At 42.9% G+C, this 8,871-nt stretch overlaps 1 pseudogene; it reads right to left on the bottom strand.

The window, feature by feature from the left end:
• Nucleotides 1–346: 346 nt before the first annotated feature.
• LOC120993900 lies at nucleotides 347–1,981 on the bottom strand (annotated as a pseudogene).
• Nucleotides 1,982–8,871: the final 6,890 nt, after the last annotated feature.

Raw genomic sequence — 8,871 nt, 5'->3', positions numbered from 1 at the left:
TCCATTTGTTTGCGGCTTATAATTTACATGTTGAATTTTTATTAATGTATAACCAACTTCTAACTGCATTTTTTTCCTTAACTGGATTTAGTTTTTTTTCCATGTTATTATCTATATTTAAAAGAATACTAAAATCCTGCAGTTTTTACACTGACCATTGGGCCTAAAAAGACTTCCTGTTTTGTGTTTCTTCCGCTGTAAAGTCAGGATTTAATTTTTGACTTTGTACAGAATTTACAGCCAGTCGCTGATTCTTCCTTTAAATAATCTACCCGGGTGGGAACTTTACAATCATTTTGTACAGTAGAAATGAAGACATGTAAGCTCAGATAAAGGATGGAAACGTTTATTCAACTATTACAAGGTCATTAGAGGGTAACTCATAGTAGGGGACCTCGAGGTTGAGCGGCCTGGGGCCCTTCCTTATTCTACCAGAGGTGTCATAATAAGAGCTGTGTCAAGCACAATAGTATCCTCCAAAGTCTTCGTCATTGGCAATGGGCACGCAACCAAGATGGGTGTAGACTCTGATCAGGATGGCCCACTGAGACTTCTTCACCCGGTCAAGGTCATGCTGGAGGTCTTGCAACTTGCTCAAGTCAACTTGAGCTTCTTGCTCGATCTCTTTGGGGGTTCTGTGGCGGATAAACAGGGGCTTGCCTCCTCACTTGAAGCACATGTTCTTTCCTTCGGGGATGTCGGACAGCTTGACTTCGATCTTGGATGTGACCAACAGATCGGCTTAGGTGCTCATGCTGGATACAAACTGAGAGGCCATGTTACTGGCCACATAGGCGGTGGTGACAGTGGGGACACCAGTGACTAGGTAGGAGAAGCCCTTTCTGGCTTCCTCGCTGGGTTATGAGGATTTCTTATTTGTCTGCAACTTCTGGGCGGCAGCAGTCTGAGAACTCAAGTAAGGTGACATAGCTGTGCAAGAAGCGGCCGAGAGGGGTCCACTGGCGGCCTGTCCGCTCCGGGTCTCCTAGCTGAGGGACAGCCTCTTCACATCAAGCAGGACTTTCTCATCATGCAGGAAAGCCCCGGAGGCCAGTGGCTTAAGCTGCCGGCAACTGCGTACGAGGTGGTGGACAAGTACGGGGCAAAGGCGCTGGAGCAGGCTGACAGGGACAACAGAGCTTCTGCAGATCAGAGCTTCGGGGACAAAATGACCTTTAATAGGACGTGATGTAGGGGCATGACACCTTCAGGAGGACCTTCCTGTTCTTTAGCATTTAGAGATAGGCTTTATGGCAGCCACATGGGTCATAACCACAATAGACTGGAGGGGACTCATTAACATCTATGGGAGAGTGTTGTTGGCATTCTCTGTGACCTATGCAGAGGTCACGTTATGGGGAGAATAGATAATCTGTGACCATCACCTATTGTGCATGGGGGATCCTGTTTTATCTGCTGTATATAGGTGTTATCTGTCATCACTGCCTGTAATAATAATAAGATGATTATTAGGCATAGTGGACAGTGTGAAAATTGAGAGATTTTATTTTTAAAAATAGTTATTGATACAGAAAATTAATGTAAAATTATAAAAAAATCCAAAAAGTGTTTAACATTAAAATGTGATTTTGAACAATTAATGACACATTCCCATTAAAAAACAACTTCAGTCAGAGATCTTCTACTTGTTATACAGTAGTTGACAACTTAAAAAGACTTAAAAAGTGACAACCATTTTTCTGGAGACAAAGACATAGCTAGGAGCCTTCAGTGGGTTGTGACAAGTTGCTCTCAGACATCCCAGAGTTCTGGAACTTCACAATTTCTGACCTTTTAAATACCTGCTTGACCTTTTTCTATGGACCATTGACAGCTGTAGCATATATATTATAACTTCGCTTGTTGTACCTTCAGGTCTTATTATATTGTGCTGTGGCACACTCCATAGCAGCCCAATTTTTGAAGAAATGGCTTTGAGCGTGACATATATCTTAAAACCTGCAACAGGGCTTGTAGACATTTTAAACTGAGTAAGTTTAAATTGCATGTAATGCTTAATAATGCTTCAATTGAAGGGTCTACAACTTGGAATTCTAATGAGCACAAAATTAATCTGTCAAAGATAACCTCAAAGGTCACAATACCAGAAATACAAGAAACACTTGATTTTACAAGATATTACTCTGCTATGTTCATGCTATATGACTCCAAAGGGCAAGAGGGAATGGAAGTTTCAAATATAATAAAGCATTAATCCTAGAAGGGTGTAAATGCTTCTAAGCAAAAAAAATGTTTAGGAAAGGCAATACCTAGAGGCTTGCATATTCTTATTTGGGGCAGGGGATAGTTGGGGCAGTTATCCAGAAGCAGTATTTCTAGGACCGCTTGTTCCCTATAATTTCGCTGTGTAAAGGCACCACGATCATCCAATAAATGATGATGCTTTTGTTGCAACCATCGCTAATGCGTCACATAAATCATTACTGGCCAGCAGGTTGTGCTGTGTAAACAGCAATCTACTGCCCAAAAACAATGAATCTGTATGGGGATGGGCAATTGTGGCAGTGATAACAGCCAGCTAGGTTAATATTGATTAGGTATTTCTTATTGTCGTAGAAATTTTTTCTGTGGGGGTTGGGTGTGCATATGATTATTTTTTTTACTGTATTCTTTTTCAATTGTAGATCATAATATGAATATTCTATTTTGCACTGAAGAAAATGAATGAAAAAGTTACATAAGTAATAAGGACAAAGGCAAAAATGGAGAATGATGATACAGTGGGGCTTTAAAGTTTGTGAAACCTTCAGAATTTTCTAGATTTCTGCATAAAGATGGCCTGAAACTACATCAGATTTTTACACAAGGTCGTAGAAGTAGATAAAGATAAACAAATCGAACACGAGTCAAAAATATTACACTAGGTCATTCATTTATCGAAGAAAATGTTCCAATAGGACATGTCTTTGAGCAGCAAAAGCATGTGAACCTTTAGGCTTCGCAGATAATTTGTTTTCAATCTATGGGATAACAATCAGGTGTGAGTGGGCAACCTGTTTTATTTAAAGAACAGGGGTCTGTCAGAGTCTGATCTTCATAACACATGCTTGCGGAAGTATATCATGGGACAAACAAGCGATATTTCTGAGGACCTCAGAAGAGCTGTTGAGGTTCATAAGGCTGGAAAAGGTTACAAAACCATCTCTAAAGTGTTTGGACTCCACCAATCCACAGTCAGATAGATTGTGTACAAATGGAGGAAATTCAAGACCATTATTAGTTTACCCTCCCCAGGAGTGGTCGATGAACAAAGATCATGCCAAGAGCAAGGCGTGTAATAGTCCACTATGTCATAATGGAACCCATTGTGACCTCTAAACAACTAAAGGCCTTTCTCATATTAGCTAATGTTAATGCTCACAAGTCCACCATCAGGATGACACTGAACAACAATGGTGTGCATGAAAGGACTGCAAGAAATGACGCTCCAAAAAGAACATTGCTGTCTATCTGCAGTTTTCAAAAGATCAATGTTTTATGGATGAATAAGACCAAAACTGAACCTTTTGGTTTAAATGAGAAGCATTACGTTTGGAGAAAGGAAAACACTGCATTACAGCATAAAAAAGTTATTTCATCTTGAAACATGGTGGTGGTAGTGTCACAGTTTTTGCCTGTTTTGCTGCACCTGGGCCAGGACAGCTTGCTGTCATTGATGGAACAATGATTTCTGAATTATACCATTTAATTCTAAAGGAAAATGTCATGATATTTGTCTGTGAGCTGAATCTCAAGAGGACATGCGGCAAGACAACCCTAAGCGCACAAGTTGTTCTACCAAAGAATGGTCAAGTTAAAAGGTAAAGTTTGTGATTGGCCAAGTCAAAGTCCTGACATTAATCCAATATAAACGTTTTGGAAGGACCTGAAGTGAGCAGTTCATGAGAGGAAGCCCACCAACATAACAGAGGAATAGGCTAAAATTCTTCCAAGCCAATGTGCAGGGCTAATCAGTGATTACTGTAAACGTTTAATTGCAGTTATTGTTGTACAAGGGGGCCACACTAGATACTGAAAGCAAAGGTTCTTATAATTTTGCCTCTCACAGTCATGTCATATTGGATCATTTTCCTCAATAAATAAATTACCAAGTCTAATATTTTTAACTTATTTGTTTGATTTGGTTATCTTTATCTACTTTAAGGACGTGTACGAAAATCTAGTGTAGTTTTAGATCATATTTATGCAGAAATCTAGAAAATTCTGAAGGCTTCACAAATTTTCAAGCACCACTGTATATCAAATACTATCTGAGCTTTTATGTTATGCTCAAATCTGCTCATTACTTTTCCTTCTGTCTGTTCAATAGTGTAAATTGATTCATGAACTAAAGAAAACCTAATTCACATAGTGTAGATCTATGACAGACAGTAATGTATTAGAAAGGGACAAACTGATAATTAAACTTCATAATACTGAATTCTTAAATGGCATCACAAATCTTTAGCTATGCTAGAAGTAGGTGTATAGATTTGTTGACTTTGAATTAAGAATGTGGATTAAAGTGGGTTTTCAGTCCTTTTGTTTTGATGGCCAATGCTTATGATAGGCCATCAATATTGCCAGGGGTCCAACACCCCACACCCCTGCCAATTAGCTCCAGTACCGGAACTACAGTTCTGTCCTTTGTGGGACTTGGACAGAGTTAATTACTGCAGTGCTGCTCCCACTGAAGTGAATGGGAGCAGGACTACTGTAACCACTTCTGGCCACTTCACATAATGGACAGAGCTGATTAGCAGGGGTGCAGGGTGTCTGACCCAGCCAATCAGATATTGATGGCCTATTCTAAGGATCAACCATCAAAATAAAAGAACCAGAATTTTTTTTTAAATCATAAGTATCAAATTTGTGACAGGAGATGATCAAATCCGTCTTTGCTGATTCACCAATTTCCTAATGACACCTCTCAAAAATGCTAAAGATATTTGGCCAATGCCCAATCACTCTTTTCTCTTAGGGAATTTTAAATTGAATGATATTGCACTAATAAAAAAAATTCTCGGCTTGACTAATACTTAATGATACCATTGTTATTCATATGTTACACCAAAGATCATACCCCCCACAAACACAGCTAAGGGTAGCTGCTTTTTTAAAGATAGAAACTGTGTGACAGATTTTATCATCAATCAGTGCGCCAATTTATTTTATGTAAATTTACTGTAACTACTGGGTTTCCATCCATATGCAACCTTTTGGAAATATGTGCTTGTTCTGACCAGTATGTCTGGCAGTTCTTTGATGAAAATGTTGTCCATGTATAGTGACTTTGGCATAGAAACAACTACCGGTATTTTAAAAGACAGAAAACCATAAACATTGTTGTGATGCCAAAATAAGCATACAGTAGTGTGTCTGCTCCATTAACAAATCCAGATTTACCCCCCCAAACGGTTTTGTAATCCAGTTTCCCAGTTATCCTCCAGTTATCCTGTACTCAGCAATATGAATTTCAAGAGGATTTTGATGAGAACTGCACATACACAAATTCTGATTTAAAAAAAATGTTGATTTAGCACAATTGTCACACCTGCTAAAGAGTAATCCAAACTCTATTTTTAATCTGCGATGTACAATGCAAGCACATTTTCTAGTTTAAAAATAGAGTTTGGATTAATCTTTAGCAGGTGTGACAATTGTGCTAAATCAACATCTAGATACATAATATAAAAAATAAAGAACTCAAACTTATTATTTGCCTCAGTATCTATTTAATTAAAGGGGTTGTTCCACGAAGCATATTCTATATTTTTTTAAACCAGCACCTGGATCTAAATACTTTCGGACTTGCATGTAATTAAAAATTTAGTATAGCCACTTAGTTATTCAATAAAATGTATCTGAATAGTGCCACCTGCTGTTTGTTATTTTCTTATTTTTTGTCCACCTTCCTGAGGTGGTCCCACGTACTCAGTTTAAATCTTCAACTGCCACCAGCCATATCTTCTGTTAGAAGTAGAGTTGAGCGAACACCTGGATGTTCGTGATCGAGAAGTTCGGCCGAACTTCCCGGAAATGTTCGGGTTCGGGATCAATGGGGACCCGAATTTTTGGGCACTAAAAAGGCTGTAAAACAGCCCAGGAAAGAGCTAGAGGGCTGCAAAAGGCAGCAACATGTAGGTAAATCCCCTGCAAACAAATGTGGATAGGGAAATGAATTAAAATAAAAATTAAAAAAATAAAAATTAACCAATATCAATTGGACAGAGGTCCAATAGCAGAGAATCTGGCTTCACGTCAGCAGAGAATCAGTCTCTTCATGCCATAGCAAAGAATCTGGCTTCATGTCAGCAGAGAATCAGTCTCTTCATGCCATAGCAGAGAATCTGGCCTTATGTCAGCACAGAATCAGTCTTCATGTCATAGCAGAGAATCAGGCTTCACGTCACCCACCACTGGAACAGGCCACTGTCACATATTTAGGCCCAGGCACACAGGCAGAGGAGAGAGGTCCCGTAACAGAGAATCTGGCCTTATGTCAGCGCAGAATCAGTCTTCATGTCATAGCAGAGAATCAGGCTTCACGTCACCCACCACTGGAACAGGCCACTGTCACATATTTATGCCCCGGCACCCAGACAGAGGAGAGAGGTCCCGTAACAGAGAATCTGGCCTTATGTCAGCACAGAATCAGTCTTCATGTCATAGCAGAGAATCAGGCTTCACGTCACCCACCACTGGAACAGGCCACTGTCACATATTTAGGCCCAGGCACCCAGGCAGAGGAGAGAGGTCCCGTAACAGAGAATCTGGCCTTATGTCAGCACAGAATCAGTCTTCATGTCATAGCAGAGAATCAGGCTTCACGTCACCCACCACTGGAACAGGCCACTGTCACATATTTAGGCCCCGGCACCCAGACAGAGGAGAGAGGTCCCGTAACAGAGAATCTGGCCTTATGTCAGCACAGAATCAGTCTTCATGTCATAGCAGAGATTCAGGCTTCACGTCACCCACCACTGGAACAGGCCACTGTCACATATTTAGGCCCCGGCACCCAGACAGAGGAGAGAGGTCCCGTAACAGAGAATCTGGCCATATGTCAGCACAGAATCAGTCTTCATGTCATAGCAGAGAATCAGGCTTCACGTCACCCACCACTGGAACAGGCCACTGTCACATATTTAGGCCCCGGCACCCAGACAGAGGAGAGAGGTCCCGTAACAGAGAATCTGGCCTTATGTCAGCGCAGAATCAGTCTTCATGTCATAGCAGAGAATCAGGCTTCACGTCACCCACCACTGGAACAGGCCACTGTCACACATTTAGGCCCCGGCACCCAGACAGAGGAGAGGTTCATTCAACTTTGGGTTGCCCCGCAATATAATGGTAAAATGAAAATAAAAATAGGATTGAATGAGGAAGTGCCCTGGAGTAGAATAATATATTGTTAAGGGGAGGTAGTTAATATCTAATCTGCACAAGGGATGGACAGGTCCTGTGGGATCCATGCCTGGTTCATTTTTATGAACGTCAGCTTGTCCACATTGGCTGTAGACAGGCGGCTGCGTTTGTCTGTAATGACGCAGGCCAGCACCTCCAAGGCATAAAAGGCTAGCTCTGGCCATGTGGACAATTTGGAGACCCAGAAGTTGAATGGGGCCGAACCATCAGTCAGTACGTGGAGGGGTGTGCACAGGTACTGTTCCACCATGTTATTGAAATGTTGCCTCCTGCTTACACGTTCCGTATCAGGTGGTGGTGCACTTAGCTGTGGCGTGGTGACAAAACTTTTCCACATCTCTGCCATGCTAACCCTGCCCTCAGAGGAGCTGGCCGTGACACAGCTGCGTTGGCGACCTCTTGCTCCTCCTCTGCCTTCGCCTTGGGCTTCCACTGGTTCCCCTGTAACATTTGGGAATGCTCTCAGTAGCGCGTCTACCAACGTGCGCTTGTACTCGCGCATCTTCCTATCACGCTCCAGTGTCGGAAGTCAGGTGGGCACATTGTCTTTGTACCGGGGATCCAGCAGGGTGGCAACCCAGTAGTCCGCACACGTTAAAATGTGGGCAACTCTGCTGTCGTTGCGCAGGCACTGCAGCATGTAGTCGCTCATGTGTGCCAGGCTGCCCAGAGGTAAGGACAAGCTGTCCTCTGTGGGAGGCGTATCGTCATCGTCCTGTGTTTCCCCCCAGCCACGCACCAGTGATGGGCCCGAGCTGCTTTGGGTGCCACCCCGCTGTGAACATGCTCCATCCTCATCCTCCTCCACCTCCTCCTCATCCTCGTCCTCCTCGTCCTCCAGTAGTGGGCCCTGTCTGGCCACATTTGTACCTGGCCTCTGGTGTTGCAAAAAACCTCCCTCTGAGTCACTTCAAAGAGACTGGCCTGAAAGTGCTAAAAATGACCCATCTTCCTCCTCTTCCTCCTGGGCCACCTCCTCTTCCATCATCGCCCTAAGTGTTTTCTCAAGGAGACATAGAAGTGGTATTGTAACGCTGATAACGGCGTCATCGCCACTGGCCATGTTGGTGGAGTACTCGAAACAGGCCTGTCCCCCAAACATATGAGTTTCAGAACGGCCTGCTGACGTTTACCCCGGGCTGTGCTGAAGTTGGTGGTGAAGGTGTGTGGCTGACTGGATGAGCAGGTGGAAGAAGAGGAGGAGGAAGCTGAGTAGGAGGAGGAGGAGACAGGAGGCAAAGAATGTTGCCCTGCGATTCTTGGCGGCGGAAGGACGTGCGCCAAACAGCTCTCCGCCTGGGGCCCAGCCGCCACTACATTTACCCAGTGTGCAGTTAGGGAGATATAGCGTCCCTGGCCGTGCTTACTGGTCCACGTATCTGTGGTTAGGTGGACCTTGCCACAGATGGCGTTGCGCAATGCACACTTGATTTTATCGGACAC

This window comes from Bufo bufo, chromosome 3 (genome assembly GCF_905171765.1).
Source record: "Bufo bufo chromosome 3, aBufBuf1.1, whole genome shotgun sequence".
NCBI lineage: Eukaryota > Metazoa > Chordata > Amphibia > Anura > Bufonidae > Bufo > Bufo bufo.
The sequence above is the reverse complement of the archived record's forward strand: the minus strand, read 5'-3'. Positions and strand labels throughout refer to the sequence as shown.